Source organism: Chelonia mydas, chromosome 2, assembly GCF_015237465.2.
Source record: "Chelonia mydas isolate rCheMyd1 chromosome 2, rCheMyd1.pri.v2, whole genome shotgun sequence".
NCBI classification, from domain to species: domain Eukaryota; kingdom Metazoa; phylum Chordata; order Testudines; family Cheloniidae; genus Chelonia; species Chelonia mydas.
Genome location: NC_057850.1, coordinates 42549484 through 42567219, shown reverse-complemented (window position 1 = coordinate 42567219; position 17736 = coordinate 42549484). Strand labels below are relative to the sequence as shown.

At 43.4% G+C, this 17736-nt stretch overlaps 1 protein-coding gene across 3 annotated transcripts in view; it reads right to left on the bottom strand.

The window, feature by feature from the left end:
• Nucleotides 1–17736, bottom strand: part of RAD54B (RAD54 homolog B) — a 122789-nt gene that overhangs the window by 86231 nt on the left and 18822 nt on the right. The window lies entirely within an intron of this gene.

The window sequence follows — 17736 nt, the reverse complement described above, 5'->3', positions numbered from 1 at the left end:
AACATTCAGTCTGCAGTGCCTAAGAAATGGCATGATCTAACTCCCAGTCTGCATGTAATAAAGGTTACATTCAGTCATGACAGATTTACTGAGTGTATTACAGTGTGTGGATACTGGGATTTTCATACTATCCACCAGGAAAAAAAAAAATCTACTTTTATGATAATACTTCGAGGCATTCTTTCAGTGTCAAATATTTTTATTAACAAGATGTGCATACTGTACCAGTGCTAATCATTCTGCATAGCTAATATTTTTCAAAAATCTCACTTTAAAACACAGTCTTATTTAAAAATACATATACCAGGTTTTAAACATCCATGGTTTAAATTAAACCAACAAAATCTGAGAAACAAAAGAACTTACAAAGCTAAGGAAAAGAATGGTTCCACTTAAAAAGGGGGAGCTTGTAGGGGGTTACTGTGTACAGTTCTGAGCACCAAGTTTGAAAAAGGAGGTCCATGACTGAAAAGTCAAGACCTTGAAAACGAGTTTGATTTGAAGGGATATTGGTAACAGCTTCTCAAGCTTACCATGTTTATTCTTGAAAAATGTCAGCTGGGATGGGGGTGAAGGGGAAGAAATCCAATTATAGTTAAAAGTATCTAAAGGCAATAAAGACAGATCTAGGTAGGAGTGTGCTGATTCATTTGTCCGGGGCTGCATTCAAAGCAAGATTAAATAGAGTTTCTTAAGAAAGGTTTGAAGCCCATTGTAGATGGAACTTGAGAAACAAAAACTCTTATTTGGAGTGTGAGCACTTGGTAAAAACATTGCTTTTTATGCTTAGCTTGCCCTCTTTTTCCCATGCTTTGCTCTTTGCCTATAGTAATGTCTAGTGTGAAAGATTAAGGTGTCTGACCCTGAATGAGAGGGCCATCAATTATGAATGACTCTATGGGAACAATGGTATTTGCTGAAGAGAGTAATCAGGCAAAAAAACCTGATTCTACCAGTTTGTCTCTAAGAGGGGCTAGGGCTTTAATCACCTGACTAGGACACTGAAGCCAGTGAATGAGTCACATTAAAGAAGGGACACACACTTTACTTAAGATCAAGGTCTACTCTACTCCCTCTCACACCAACCAACCACTGCCCACAACAAGAGGACTGCAGGAGGAGCCTACACTTTGATATATGGACTATGCCCTGAGGACTCACAAGAAGGCGTGAGGACATATAAGTTTTTGTTGTTTCACCTGAAGATCTGTAACTCTTGTATGCTTTGAGAGTAAAAGTTACTTTGGTTTTAGAAATTCCTGTGCAAACCTTCTATTCCTTACTTTACCTGCCATGTGGTCACCAAAGAGTTAAACCATAAACCAGAGTATCCAAAATGGACTGGAACTCTGGGGGAATAAGCACTGGCAACTGGAGAGACTTAGGAAGTCCAGGACTGGTCTTGAGGCCTAGGGCAGTTGGACTGTGGAGTCTCAAGTCCCAAGGAAGGATTTCAGGCAAGGATCTGCAGGAGCGAGCCTTATCTAAAGCCCAAATCTAAAGATCATGGTGGGACTCTGCCCAAGCCAACTGGCTTGGAAGAACATGGAATCCAAAGGCTGAGTCCAATTACTACAGACTGGTGACCCCATACTAGGAGGACTCAGCCAGGTCTGTAATGTTCATTAAAGTGCCTGGAGCCTTCCAACTTCCCCTGAATGAAACATATCCTAAGCCTTCATTTGATGATCCTAATCGCTTCCCCCAAATTTCTCTCTATCTACAACTCCAATCTTCCCACAGCTCTTGACCAACTTGTAACCTACCAGTTTCAATTCTCCTTCCCCTCACTCACATGCTTCAGTACGTGTATTAACTCAATTAATTCAAGTGCACAAATCAGAGCTCACTTAACTGGGACACCTGAAAATCCCAATATACTATCTATTGCCTACTCCTGTGGGAATTCTGCACCACTGCGCATGTGCAGAATTTATGTCCCTTGCAGATTTCTTTGCTTCCCCGCAGAAAAATGACTTTCTGGCAGGGAAGCCACAAAACCAGTCATGCAACCCTTGCCAGCAGTATGTTTCAGGTACCCAGGGCAGCCGGAAGAGAAGTAAACCACCGTGGGGCAGGAAACAGGACTGGGGAAGACCTTGCTGGTGGCTCGTACCTTGCGCCAGGCTCAGCTGCTAGTCCAGGCTGGGCTGGGAAGGAAGAGACTACCTCTTTCCCCACACGGCATCCGGGGCTGGGTCAGACCCACCCCCACATTTCTCCCCTGGCTGCAGGAAGCTCTGCAAAATCCCTTCCCCACTCCCACCCCACTTCTTGCGTCCATCACTCCTCAGCTGCAGAGGGAGGGATCCCTGTACAGGGAGCTTCTCCCCCATCCACACAACCCCTGTGCATCCAGACCACCTCATGCCCAGACGCTCCCATTGAGCCTCACCCCCCTGCACTCAGAATTCCTCTGATAAGCCCCAGATCCCTGCACCTGGACCACCCTGATGAGCCACCCACACCGCCACCCTACCAAGCCCTCCCTCTGCAGCTGAGGAGTGATGGGCGCAAGAAGTGGGGTGGGAGGGGGGAAGGGATTTTGCAGAGCTTCCTGCAGCCAGGGGAGAAATGTGGGGGTGGGTCTGACCCAGCCCTGGATGCTGTGTGAGGAAAGCCTTGTTATTCATGTGAAAAAGTGAGATAAGACTATCAAATTATGAACTCCATGTTACACAATATGTAAAAATATTAGCACTATGACTGTTCAAGTCTGGACTTGGCCCAGGGCAGCCTCTTGTACTGCATTCCAGACAGCCGACCTGCCTCGAAAAGGTGTTAAACACCCTGAAGGACTAACAGTGATGCCATCAAGACAGAACAGATAAAACAAATTTCTTATTAACAATATTCCCAAAGGCTCTAGAGGCCAACCCCCTAGCACCAAACCAAGAACTGGCTGAAATGAACAAATGGTGCAACTCTGTGGACCTATGAACATTGCAAATAAAACCATGCCAGAGGATTTGTTACAAAATTATTCAAATTTCTAGAGTAAAAATGACCTTAACCATGTTTAAGCATGACAACGTGTCTAAGAGGCATTAATGTCAAGGGAGATATGGCCAACGCTTTAGCCCTGTTACAAAACATGGTCACAATCCTGGCTACACTATAAATTGGAAAAATAGTATAACTCATTCACAGAACAATTGTGGTGTAACCAGGTCTCCCAAACAGTTGTATATGAAGCTGTGGTAAGTTAGGAGGCTCTGTACAACTTATGAATTCTATTTGATACTGGGGGATTTTTGCAGTATACACAGATGCATACAAACTCCAACTGAATGTGCAGCTTTTTGCCTTCTCTATTACCTGTTTGCATGGGCAGCAGATGAACGGCAGGCTCTGGGACTCTAGCCCCAGCACATGCTCATTCCTTCTGCCTGAGGCCCCCCTTCTCCCACTACTGGTCACCTGGCAATGGCACCAGTGGAAAAAGGAAGGTTATAAAGAGGGAGGAGCTGATCTTTCCTGGGTCATTTTTTCTCTTGCTCAACAGGAGGGGAGAGAGAAGCAGCACAGTATGTCAGGGCCTGCAAGAGGTGTGGGGGACCCTGCCTCCCTTCCTGAGACCACATGGTCCCCCCCTCCAAGGACTACCAGGGGTAGGGTGAGCTAGTAAGGGGCATTGTGATTAGGATGTTTATTGTTTTCTAAATGATATCAACACTTTCTTGTATTTTATACTATTAAGGAAGAGAACCCAGAGTGCAACACAATTACTGAATTATATGCCTCACAATTACTACAAGCCTTCCAAGAAAGTTGAACTGTAAACCAGAAGCTTCATACCTTTGGGGTGGAGTTCTAGGAGAAGGTGTGTTTATGTACAAGGGAGTCTGAAGGGTCAGCATTGTGCCTACGGGGGTTATGTAGCTGTACAGTGGGTTGCTGCTCTCAGGATGAGGTGCTAGATATCAGGACCTAGATATCAGATCGGGACCTCTGCTGAGTCGGGAACCTGTGCCAAGGTGGGGATTGGGGACATGATGGTGAGCAGTGCTGTGAGATGGATTGGTGCTGGGACTCAGAGTGGTGCCTCCTTGTCGGTGCTGGTGAGCAGTGCCTTGGAGATGCAGGTGGACACAACATCACCGGCTTTCCCCATGACTGTGCTGCCTTCAGTAGTGCTGGAGGCTTGTCGTGGAGGGCCAGGGACCGCAGTGCCGTCATAGCAATGAGGTCCCTCAAAGGTGTCTGGGGTGGATGGTAGCCCCACCTCTTCTACCGTATGGCTTAGGGAGTCCAACGGCACCAGACTCAATGGTCTCCTTTGCGGGGCTGAAGTCAAGGGTGCCAGCTCCAAAGCTCTCGGCGCCAGGTGCTCCTCCCTCCGATGTGCCCCACTGGCTGACTCCAAAGGAGTGGGTCTTGAAGGCGGTGATCCAGTCCTACCCTGCTTCGGTACAGTTCCTGTGGTGCTGGGGAATGGGACCGGTGCTGGACAGTTCCCACCGACTTCAGCACTAGGGAGCAGTGGTGCCGCAAATCTCTGTGCCCAGAGTCCTTCCGCGATGCCTCTTCTGCCATGGATACTGGAGCGTTCCGCACCAATGAACACAGTGCCGGGTCTTGCCGTGCCGAGGCGGATTGTGGTCTCAGAGTTGCCTCCATAAGGATCTACTTTAAATGGAAGTCCCACTCCTTTTTTCTTTAGGGTGAAACCCTTTACAAACCCTGCACCTATTGGCTTGGTGTGCTTCCCGCAGACACTTTAGACAAGCGTTGTGGGGGTCACCCACTGGTACGGGCTTATTGCAGGACTTGCGGGGTTTGAACCCTTGCGACTGAGGCATGCCCCGAGTCCCTAAGAGGAGATAGGCAGTCAGGGTGGAGGGAAAACCCCCACTCCCAACAGCTAAACACTACTAACACTAATAACTAAAGCGAACTGAAAGGCTAGGAGAAGGAGAGGAGACCTTGCTAAGCAAGCCACCACAGTTCCAATGACCGTTACTGGCGGTAAGAAGGAACTGAGGAGGTGCCAAGTCGGCAGGGTCATATATTGAGCGCCACAGAGGCGCCACTCCAGGGGGCTCCACAGCCGACCCGACGGGTGCTGCTAGGGGAAAACTTTCCGACAACTGTGCACCCCACTTGATCTGTAACAGAAGTGTAGACAGGACCCAAAGAAACCTAATTATGCCCAATGAGCCCATACAGAAGAAATACTTGCATGGTACTGAATACAGGTGATAGAGCTAATATTAATAGTAGGAAAAGCCATCTCAAATCTCACAGTTAACACTCCATCACATGACTAACACTGTCTTAAGTCCTGCAGCTAGACCAAATGATGAAAAATTCCACTGTGAGTAGGTGTTCACGGAGTTACAAAGGAAATCTTGAATCTAGGCAATGTCAGACCATTAATACCAAGAGAAGATTTTTGAGCATGGACTCATTTCAGCTAGGGTTGCTTCCTTCCCTCTAAAAAAGAAAAACATAAATGATAACTTTCATCTAATGGCAAACTGCCTTGTTTATGTATTCCACAAACCTCAAGAAGCTGTCAGCCTAAGCAACCACAGAATTTTTTATGACATGAAAGTGACCCTGAACTAAAGGAAGTAATGGTTGATCAATGACAAGCCTATACTCCCAATCTTTATCCTATCCCAAACATTAGATCCAGACTGTGGCCAGCTCTAGGAAATTAATCAGAATCCACATGACACAGTCCCATGGTTGTCATAGTACCACGAGACCCTCAGCCAACTGAGAAAACCATCATCATCATCCGCATAGACACCGATGCCACTAAGCACTACCAGTATTGGCAACTCCATAATTGTTACAATTAGTAATGGCAATAAATTCACAAAGGGGCTCTGATGTAACTCTTCGGCAATGTGTACACCAATTCTTGGCCCACATTAATCTCATCTTGGGACTAACATTCAAGATGGAGACTCACAATCACATCTAGTTTAGGGGCAAGCAGTCTCCTGTAACTGAGGTCAGAAACAAACTACACAGTTACACCACATTCCCTGATCCTCCCTCTATGTAGAGCCAAAAACCAGCTAAAGACTATTGTGCCAATAACGGCCATGTAGTGGCATCCAGCTAGGTGATCTCAGTTACACACACACAGTCAGGGATCAAAACCTTAAGTCATGGGGCATGATTATTAAAACACTGTCCTTCCAGTGAACAGCATTATTTGAGAAGCCAGCTCAGCAACCAACTAACACCCTGAATTCCTGAAAGTAAAACAGACAAAACCAATGGGATTAAAATCAAACATGACACAGGTTTATGCGCACACTTTTCCCCTGTGTCATCTTACCTTACCAACCCCCCCCCCCCAAACAATTATCTCCCTTCACTCAGACTACTATATTCCTAGCACAGCAGCAATATTCAACACTGTCATTCTAATGTCAATGAAGAGACAGTCACCACAGCTGAAAATGCGCTACTGCTAGCCAGAATCAAGTCACCTAATACATAGGTCAGGGCGGGGGGGAGGGAAGGGAGGATAAAACTTTACCTTTAAATAAAGGAACAGAAGTAAACTTAACAGCTTTTAAAATAGGCTGCCTACTCCCACACACAGTATCTCACATCCAAACAAATGCCAAACAATATGAGTCTCTTATCTCCCCGGCAAGAATGGCTGTTACTGTCAACTTAACCCCACTTGCCCTTGTAGGTCTGACAGACCAAATTCAGAAAGGAGGTAAAAGGGAAATTTAACAACCTTTCTGCATGGACCACTCACATCCACACATCAATATCCCCGAAAACAAATATGGACTCTGCAGTCAATCCTCACAAGTCTTGTTGTCAAGGAAACAGCACTGTAAATTAATCTACTAAATGGGGATTTATTTATACATTACAAAATTTCCTGCATTGTGGAAACAGTGCAATAAACAATTTGATGCATGCAGATATAAAATATTCAAGTTTATTTATTTCTTTTTACGTGTACTATAATCTATTACAATTTTTCCTGTGTCCTTTTGTTTGTTTCGCTAGTTACCTGAATATTTACATTATTTGTATAGGACATTACCTTGAATTGTGCCCAAAATTTTATAACTTTATTGTACAGCTTTGCCTGTACATTGCAGCCAAATGTATTCTGAAATAGTGAGTTAGGGCACAATTTTGCATGTTAACAACATAGGACTATTCAAGAAAAGGAGCTATCACAGCTCTCCTTGGCTGAGCAGCAGTTGACTCAACTGAAGATTTTTAGACCAAGACCTGCTCAACCTAGTTCAGAAGGACATTGGGCCCCTCAAAGGCCAAAGAAACTGAAAAGCAAATGATACCCAGATCAAAAAAAAGAACGTGTGGACAGGAAGAACATTTCATAGGAGACTGTGAGAATACACCTAACCTCATTTACTGCACCAATAACTGATCAGCAGATATTCAGGGTGGCATAAACTCAAAGTTAAAAGAGAAAAACAAGAGATTTTCCCCAAGCAAAGCTCCCTGCTGGAGGATTTGTACGAAGAGTACAGACAGCAATCTTGCAGATGCACGGAGTACAAGTTAGATCTCAGGAGAATAATCCTGAAGAAGAATCAGCAGCTCATGCTACAGGATTTGTAGACACTGTCTTGTGGGGCCAGCATACCACAGGAGTTTCAAACTCCAAGTCCATGGCCTGGAAGACCAAGTGCCCAAGATTCTATTCCCATTGACTGGAAAGCATACAGCACATGTGATTCACTTACTGAAGTCTCGCCATAGACCAAGTCAGAATGAGGAGAAGGAGCAGAACTACGAGACCCAACTATACTTGCCAGAATGGCCAAAACTCTTCCTGTCAGATGGGATTTTATATAGGAAGGTTCAGAGGAGAGGAGAAGGTTGGGGACAGCTAGTGAGTTCCTACACTCATAGAAACTGTGCTTTAGAATCCACAATGAGATGGCCCATACAGAAGTAGAGAAAATGTTAGAATTGGCTAGAGGTTGATTTTATTGGCCTTGAATGATCTGAGTGGTGTAAAGAAAATATCAGATCTGTAAGCGTCGTCTCAGACGGAATGCTACTGTAGAAAAGCCTGCCAAGCTTTTGAACATTAAAGCATCTGTTCCAAAGATAACAGAGGTAGAGCTTGTCATAACCGTACAGCTAAGGGTAGCCTAGAATTCCTCCTTACCTGTAAGGGGTTAAGAAGCTCAAATAACCTGGTTGGCACCTGACCAAAAGGACCAATGGGGAAAGAAGATACTTTCAAATCTGGGGAGGTGGGAGAAGGCTCTGTTTGTGCTCTTTGTTTGGGTGTTCTCTGGGGAAGCAGAGAAGCATCAGGTCAGAAAACTCCTTCTCCTAAAATCCTAAAAAGAGTCACAATATTGCAAAAAGAGTAAGTAAATAAGGCAAGGCGCGTTACATTATCTTTTGTTTTTAGCTTGTGAATTTTCCCTATACTTAGCGGGAGGTTTATCCCTGTTTTTTGTAACTTTAAAGTTTTGCCTAGAGGGGAATCCTGTGTGTTTTGAATCTGATTACCCGGTAAAGTTACCTGCCATCCTGATTTTACAGAGGTGCTTCTTTTATTTTTTTTTCTTTATAATAAAGTTCTGGTTTTTAAGAATCTGGTTTACCTATTTGGTTGGTATATTAGCCTCCCCAGGAAAGGGGGTGAAGGAGCTTGGGGGATATTTTAGGGGATAGGAACTCCAAGCGGTCCTTTTCCTGAATCTTTGTCTAACTCACTTGGTGGTGGCAGCAGCACCCATCCAAGGATAAGGAAGGATTTGTGCTTTGGGGAAGTTTTTAACCTAAGCTGGTAGAAATAAGCTTAGGGGGTCTTTCATGCGGGTCCCCACATCTGTACCCTAGAATTCAGAGTGGGGAGGGAATCCTGACAGAGCTGCTGGAAGAGACTCAAGTAAAAAGGAGATCTCAACAGAAGGGATCTAATGCAGGTGTGCAGACTGAGGAAATGGATGAATCTTCATTTGATTTGACTCTGCAATCTGAACTTAAGACACTGGCGGAGGAATCTGACCCAAACCAAAGTACTTCACTTGATGAAAATCAAGGGAAATTTCATGATATGAGCACTCCACTGCAGCTAAAGTGAATCTGCCTATTCCCGTCACAACATTTGTGGAGGGTAGCACAGATGTGGTGGGACTGCCTGACCAGGTAGAGCTAGAAGTCAACCCACTCAAACTTGGGGACTAGTCCTTGAGTCTGTACTTCTGTGGAGATCCAAGATCCCCAAGTGATAAAGTATCACTGCATATACCTTTCTTTACTACCTGACTTTGCAGACAGATGTAGATAGGACATTATTGTGGGTCACAGATGTCATCAGATTGTGGGGATGTCATTTATTTAAATAGGGGCACAACCCAAATGCCATATGTTGCAGTATTTGACTTTGTTTGGCCCAAAGAAAGGGAGAAAAGCAATGGGGGGGGGGGGGAGAGACGGAGAGACAGGTATTTTAGTTGGAATTTTTTAGAGTTACCTATAAAAGTTTGTTTGAGGTCACCCCCTTTTACCCTCTAAGAGCTGAGCCAACCAGAGCTCAGAGGGGAAGATGAGAAATATAGGAATTGGAGACAGCCTTGTGGACTTAGCAGCTGATTGACACAGGACCAAAAGATGTGTCTGCTATGAGGGCTGGAATGCTGCTAGCTGTGGAGATTCCCCAGATTGATTGTTTGCTTTACAGGATTCTGAATTTTTTGGATAAGGACTGAAATGCTACCATTTTTCTCAAGCTCTGAAGAGTCCAGGTGACACATAGGACACCTTATGGTTGCACTATAAAGACTGAGAAACCCTCTCTAAAAAAAGATCAGCAAGGAATGTGTGAGTGTGTGCACGTGCACGCTGAAGTATAAATTCATAGATTCCAAGGCCAGAAGTGACCATTGTGATCATCTAGTATGACCTCCTGCATAATACAGGCCATAGAACTTCCTCCAAATAATTGCTGTTTGAACTAGAGCATATCTTCTAGAAAAACATCCAATTTTGATTTTAAAACTATCAGTAAACAAGAATCCACTGCAACCTTTGGTAAGGTGCTCCAATGGTTAATTACCCTCACTGTTAGAGAAGTTATGTTGGAACTAAATATTTAAATATATGTAACAGCAACAAAGTGGGGAGATATGTATAAAGAACACCATGTAGATTTATTGCCTAACTCCTCTTGTTTAAAAGTTATTCATAGTATTCCAAGTACTATTTACAATACTTCTGTGCATTAATGTTTGTTTATTAAGAAGCTGACGGGGAACAGCTAATTATCAGGGTTTTACATATAATAGCCCTGAGGTTTAACTTGTAATGATTTCTGAAAAGACAGAACTCTGATCTGTACTTCAAACTGAGGTGCAGGAAGGAGAACATAACAGAGTTGTACATACTATTACTTTGACATTCCCCTACTACATCACACTTACACTAACATTAATCCTTCAAACTTGCAATTTACAAAATTACTGTCTCCATGACGAATATTAATAAGTGTGGCAGAATTTGTGGATGACACAAAGTTGGGAGGTATTGCCAATATGGAGGAGGACTGGAATATCATACAAAGATTTGGACGATCTTGAAAACTGCAGTTATAGAAATGGAATGAAATTTAATAGTGCAAAGTACAAGGTAATGCGTTTAGGGATTTCTGCTATGTTTTGGGGGACTTATCAGTTGGAAGTGACAGAGGAGGAAAAAGCCCTGGGTGTATTAGTCCATCACAGGATGGCTATGAGATGCCAATGCAATGTGCCTATGAAAAAGGCTAATGGAATCCTAGGATGCATCAAGCAAGGTATTTCCAGAAGAGATAAGGAACTTTTATAATCATTATACAAGGCAATGGGAAGACCTCAACTGGAATACTGTGTGCAATTCCGTTTCCCCATCTTTAAGAAAGATGAATTCAAACTGGAACAGGTGCAGAGAAGGGCTACTAGGATGATCAAAGGAATGGAGAACCTACTTTATGAGAGGCGACTTAAGGAGCTTGGCTTGGTTAGCCTAACAAAACAAAGAGCTGAGAAGAGATATGATTATCCCTCTGACGTATTTAGAGAGCAAACACCAGAGAAAGAGAGGAGTTATTTAAGTTAAGGGCCAATGTTGACACAAGAACAAATGGATATAAAGTGACAATCAAGAAGTTTAGTCTTGAAATTAGAAAAAGGTTTCTAACCATCAGAGTGAAATTCTGGAACAGCCTTCCCAGTGAACTAGTGGAGGCAAAGATCCGAACTTGTTTCAAGACTGATCTTGATAAGTTCATGGAGCAGATGGTACGATGAGATTGCCTACAGTGGCATATGCCCCATCTGCGACTCCTATTAGCAAATAGCTCCAATGGCCAGAAATGAGACACTAGATGAGGAGGGCTCTAAATTACTACAGAGAATTCTTGCCCAGATATCTGGCTGGTGGGTTTCAACCACATGCTCAGGATCTAACTGACTGCCATATTTGGGGTTGGGAAGGACTCCTCCCCGGCCCCCAGGTCAGAATGGCAGAGACCCTGGGGTTTTTTTGCCTTCCTCTGAAGCATGGGGCACAGTTCACTTGCTGGTATGAACTAGAGTAAACAGTGGATTCTCTGTAACTTGAAGTCTTTACATCAAGATTTGATTACTTCAATAACTTAGCCAGAGGTTATGGGCCTATTACTGGAGTAGTTAGGTGAGGTTCTGAGACCTACAATGTGCAGGAGGTCAGACTAGATGATCATGATGGTCTCTTCTGGCCGTAGAGTCTCTAAGAATTTGATTTTTTTTAAATTGCAATAAAATTAAAAAATATTTTTTCTTTTTCTTTTTATAGCTGCAGACAATTAATGGGGGGGAAAGGGTTGGGATTAGGGCTGCACTGACAGCAGGGCTGTATGGGGTTCCTAGCACTCATAGCGGAGAATTCAGGGGGCTCCCTGCACAGCCCAGGGGCCCAGCACGCCCAGGTGTAAGGCTGTGGTCCTGGCATCTCAGAGCAGACCCACCAGACAGGGCTGCAGGGGAGGCCACCCCACTGCTGAACAGGTCCTGCCTGGGGACAGCCCCCACATTCCTGGCTAGTGATTGGGAGAACAGGGCCATGACAGCAAAGCTGCAGAGGACTCCCTGAATGGCTATAGGGCCAGTGACACCCGATCCCCGCAGGCACAAGGTACCAGGGGGAGATGCACTCACACTGACTGCTCCCGATGGATTTTATTTCCTCATTGATTTCACTGTATCAGATGAAATTGACGTTTATTGACATCTATCCATTTAAATCAAAGAACATAAGAATGGCCCTACTGGGTCAGACCAAAGATCCATCTAGCCCAGTATCCTGTCTTCTGACAGTGGCCAGTGCCAGGTGCCCCAGAGGGAATGAACAGAATAGGTAATCATCAAGTGATCCATCCCCTGTTGCTCATTCCCAGCTTCTGGCAAACAGAGGCTAGGGACACCATTCCTGCCCATCCTGGCTAATAGCCATTGATGGACGTATCCTCCATCTAGTTCTTTTTTGAACCCTGTTATGGTCTTGGCCTTCACAACATCTTCTGGCAAGGAGTTCCACAGGTTGATTGTGCATTGTGTGCAGAAATACTTCCTTTTGTTTGTTTTAAACCTGCTGCCTATTAATTTCATTTGCTGATTCCTAGTTCTTGTGTGATGAGAAGTAGTCAACAACTTTCTCTACACTAGTCATGATTTTATAGACCTCTATCATATATCCCCTTAGCCCTCTCTTTTTCCAAGCTGAAAAGTCCCAGTCTTATTAATCTCTCCTCATACAGAAGCCATTCCATACCCCTAATAATTTTTGTTGACCTTTTCTGAACCTTTTCCAATATATCTTTTTTGAGATGGGGCAACCACATCTGCACACAGTATTCAAGATGTGGGCGTCCCACGGATTTATATAGAGGCAACATGATATTTTCTGTCCTATTATCTATCCCTTTCTTAATTATTCCCAGCATTCTGTTCGTTTTTTTGACTGCCGCTGCACATTAAGTGGATGTTTTCAGAGAACTATCCACAATGACACCAAGATCTCTTTCTTGAACGGTAATAGCTAATTTAGACCCCATCATTTTATATGTATAGCTGGGATTATGCTGTCCAATGTGCATTAGTTTGCATTTATCAACATTAAATTTCATCTGCCATTTTATTGCCCAGTCACCCAGTTTTGAGAGATCCTTTTGTAGCTCTTCGCAGTCTGCTTGGGTCTTAACTATCTTCAGTAATTTTGTATCATCTGCAAATTTTGCCACCTCACTATTTACCCTTTTTTCCAGATCATTTATGAATATGTTTAATAGGACTGGTCCCAGAACAGACACCTGGGGGACACCATTTTTTACCTCTCTCCATTCTGAGAGCTTACCATTTGTACCTACCCTTTGTTTCCTATCTTTTAACCAGTTACCAATCTATGAGAGCACCTTCCCTCCTATCCCGTGGCAGCTTACTTTGCGTAAGAGCCTTTGGTGAGGGTCCTTGTCAAAGGATTTCTGAAAATCTAAATACACTATATCCACTGGATCCCCTTGGTCCACATGCTTGTTGACCTCCTCAAAGAATTCTAGTTGATTGGTGAGGCATGATTTCCCTTTACTAAAATCGTGTTGACTGTTCCTCAACAAATTATGTTCATCTATATGTCGGACAATATTGTTCTTTATTATAGTTTCAACCAGTTTGCCCGGTACTGAAGTCAGGCTTAGAGGCCTGTAATTGTCGGTATCACCTCTGGAGCCGTTTTTAAAAATTGGTGTCACGTTAGCTATCCTCCAGTCTTCTGGGACAGAAGCTGATTTAAATGATAGGTTACAGACTACAGTTAGTAGTTCTGCAATTTCACATTTGAGTTCCTTCAGAACTCTTGGGTGAATACTGTCTGGTACTGGTGACTTATTGCTGTTTAATTTATCAAGTTGTTCCAAAACCTCCTTTAATGATACCTCAGTTTGGGACAGTTCCTCAGATTTGTCCCCTAAAAAGAATGGCTCAGGTTTGGGAATCTCCCTCACATCCTCAGCTGTGAAGACCGATGCAAAGAATTTATTTAGTTTCTCTACAATGGCCTTATCATCCTTGAGTGCTCCTTTAGCACCTCAATCGTCCAGTTGCCCCACTGGTGGTTTAGCAGGCTTCCTGCTTCCAATGAACTTAAAAAAAAATTGCTATTACTTTGAGTCTTTGGCTAACTGTTCCTCAAATTCTTTTTTGGCCTTCCTAATTGTATTTTTACACATTTGCCAGAGTTTATGCTCCTTTTTATTTTCCTCACTAGGATTTAACTTCCACTTTTTAAAGGATGCCTTTTTGCCTCTTACTGCTTCTTTTACTTTGTTGTTTAGCCATAGTGGCTCTTTTTTAGTTCTCTTACTATGTTTTTTAATTTGGGGGTATACATTTAAGTTGAGCCTCTATTATGGGGTCTTTAAAAAGTTTCCACACAGCTTGCACAGATTTCACTTTTGGCACTGTACCCTTTAATTTTTGTTTAACTAACCGCCTCATTTTTGTGTAGGTCCTCTTTCTGAAATTAAATGTTACAGTGTTGGGCCGCTGTACTGTTTTTCCCCCCACATAATAAAATTTAATTATATTGTGGTCACTATTACCAAGCGGTTAGCTATATTTACCTCTTGGACCTGATCCTGTGCTCCACTTAGGACTAAATCAAGAATTGCCTCTCCTCTGGTGGGTTCCAGGACCAGCTGCTCCAAGAAACAGTCATTTAAGGTGTCAAGAAACTTTATCTCTGCTTCCTATCCTGAGGTGACATGTACCCAATCAATATGGGGATAACTGAAATCCTCCATTATTATTATTATTATTGAGTTTTTTATTTTAATAGCCTCTCTAATCTCCCTGAGCATTTCACAGTCACTCTCATCATCCTGGTCAGGTGGTCGGTAATATACCCCTACCGCTATATTCTTATTATTAGAGCATGGAATTTCTATCCATAGAGATTCTATGGTACAGTTTGATTCATTTACAATTTTCACTTCATTTGATTCTGCACTTTCTTTCACATATAATGCCACTTCCCCACCAGCACGACCTTGTTAGGATATAGATATTCAGGCCTGCCTGTAAAGGCCTATACTTTAAGAATGTAGGTATATGTTTATCATTTAGCTAGTGATAGAGGTATACAAGAAAGAATCTGTGTAAGGTATACAAGATAGAGGTATACAAGAAAGAATCTGTGTCTCTCACTGACAGTCTGAGGCCCTGTTCTTAGGCTAATGCCTTTGGCTAAGCAGCAGAGGCAGCCATAAGCTGGGAAGCATATGGTCACATCCTCACATTCCAAACTAGTCAATATGGGGCTGTTAGCAAGGTGATCCGATCTATCACCTCCAGAGAAAGGGAAGCGCCTAGAAGATGTAAAAGGAAATTTAGGTCGATAGTTTTCTGTCTGGTAAGAACTCACTTATCAATAGACACAGCTGGAAAACCCTTATGTCTTTATAGATGTAGTTGTGAAATCCTCACTTCTGTATTGTTTTGTCCTTATAGTTCCCACTTTGCTACTGTCTATTTGCATGGTCTCTGTCTGGTTCTGTGATTGTTTCTGTCTGCTGTATAATTAATTTTGCTGGGTGTAAACTAATTAAGGTGGTGGGATATAATTGGTTAGCTAATCATGTTACAATATGTTAGGATTTGGTTAGGTAAATTTCAGTAGAATGATTGGTTAAGGTATAGCTAAGAATATTACTATATAAATTAGGGGCAAACAGGAAGTAAGTTGGGATTCGAAAATAAGGAAAAAGGAACTTGGATTTAAGCTTGCTTGAAGTTCACCCCAGTAAACATCTAATTGTTTGCACCTTCGGACTTCGGGTATTGTTGCTCTCTGTTCATGCGAGGACCAGGGAAGTGGGAGAGTGAAGGAATAAGCTCTCTAACAGACCTTTTCTGTCCTTCCGATATATTTTGTACCTTGGTATTACTGTATCCCATTGATTAGCCTCATTCCACCAAGTTTCTGTGATGCCTATTATATCAATATCCTCATTTAATATGAGGCACTCTAGTTCACCCATTTTATTATTTAGACTTCTAGCATTGGTATACAAGCACTTTAAAAACTTATCTCCTTTTGGCTGTCTGCCATTACATGATGTAATTGAATGGGACTCTTATTTAACTGCTTCTGATCAGATCCTGCCTGTATTTTATCCTTTTCCATCCTCTCCTTCTCTATTAATAAATCCTCCCCTAAGGAATGTCCGAACCATGTGCTCCTCCGCATCTGTCGGCTTTCCCCCAGCCCTTATTTTAAAAACTGCTCTATGACCTTTTTAATGTTAAGTGCCAGCAATCTGTTTCGATTTTGGTTTAGGTGGAGCCTATCCTTCCTGTATAGGCTCCCCCTTTCCCAAAAGTTTCCCCAGTTCCCAATAAATCTAAACCATCCTCTCAGCCACACATTGAGACTCTGCAGTTCTGCCTGTCTAACTGGCCCTGCGTGTGGAACTGGGAGCATCTCAGAGAATGCTACCAGGGAGGTCCTGGACTTCAATCTCTTACCTAGCCGTCTAAATTTGGCTTCCAGGACCTCTCTCCTATCCTTCCCTATGTCATTGGTACCTACATGTACCATGACCACCGGATCCTCTCCAGCACTACACATAAGTCTATCTAGAGGTCTTGAGAGATCCGCAACCTTCGCACCAGGCAGGCAAGTCACCATGCGGTTCTCCCGGTCATCGCGAACCCAACTATCTATGTTTCTAATGATAGAAGAAAAGGAGTACTTCTGGCACCTTAGAAACTAAAATTTATTTGAGCATAAGCTTTCGTGAGCTACAGCTCACTACATCAGATGCATTCAGTGGCTACCTTCAGTCCTTTTGATATGATGTCCATCTGTCTGGTTTTGGAAAGGAAGATGATGTCTGTCTGTATCTGTATGAGTTTTTTCATGAAGTTGATAGATTTCCACTCCATACGGCTAAATTCAGTGCCTTGCATAATGACAGGTTTCAGAGTAGCAGCCGTGTTAGTCTGTATTCGCAAAAAGAAAAGGAGTACTTGTGGCAGCTTAAAGACTAACAAACCCATTACTAATGCCTGCCTCTTTCTAATAGCTAGAGTTCTCTCCCCCGGAGAGGTATCCTCAGTGCGAGAGGATACCACATGATCATCTGGAAGGAGGGTCCCAACTATGGGATTGGTTCTGTCTGCTCCAGTTAGATGCCCTCCTTCCCTGGGACTTTCATCCTCCTCAACAGCACAGAGGCTGTCAGACTGGGGGACACCGTTCTACTGTGTCCTGGAAAGTCTCATCAATGTACCTCTCTGTCTCTCTCAGCTCCTTCAGTTCAGCCACTCTGGTCTCCAAAGCCCGTACACGGTCTCTGAGGACCAGGAGCTCCTTGCACCGAATGCACCCATACCGCAGGTAATCATACATGCTGCATTGGGTGCAATAAAGTGGGTAACCCCCACTCTGTTGCTGGACTTCTGCCTGCATTCCCTTTTTACTCCTGCAGCTGGTTCCTTTGTTGTTCTTTTGTTTATATCAAGGGAGTATTAAAAGCCTGACAAGCCAATTAATAAATCAGCTAACTAGTAGATTGTTTTCCTTTCAATCAAATAGACCTCACCCACTTCCTCCTCTAAATCTGTCTATTTGTCTCCATTCCTCTTTCCACCTCTCTCTTTCCCTAGTCCTTTTTCATTCCTCTCCATAATCACAACTGGTCATGTCGTCTATTAATTGACACTCGGTATCAAAGACGTGGGT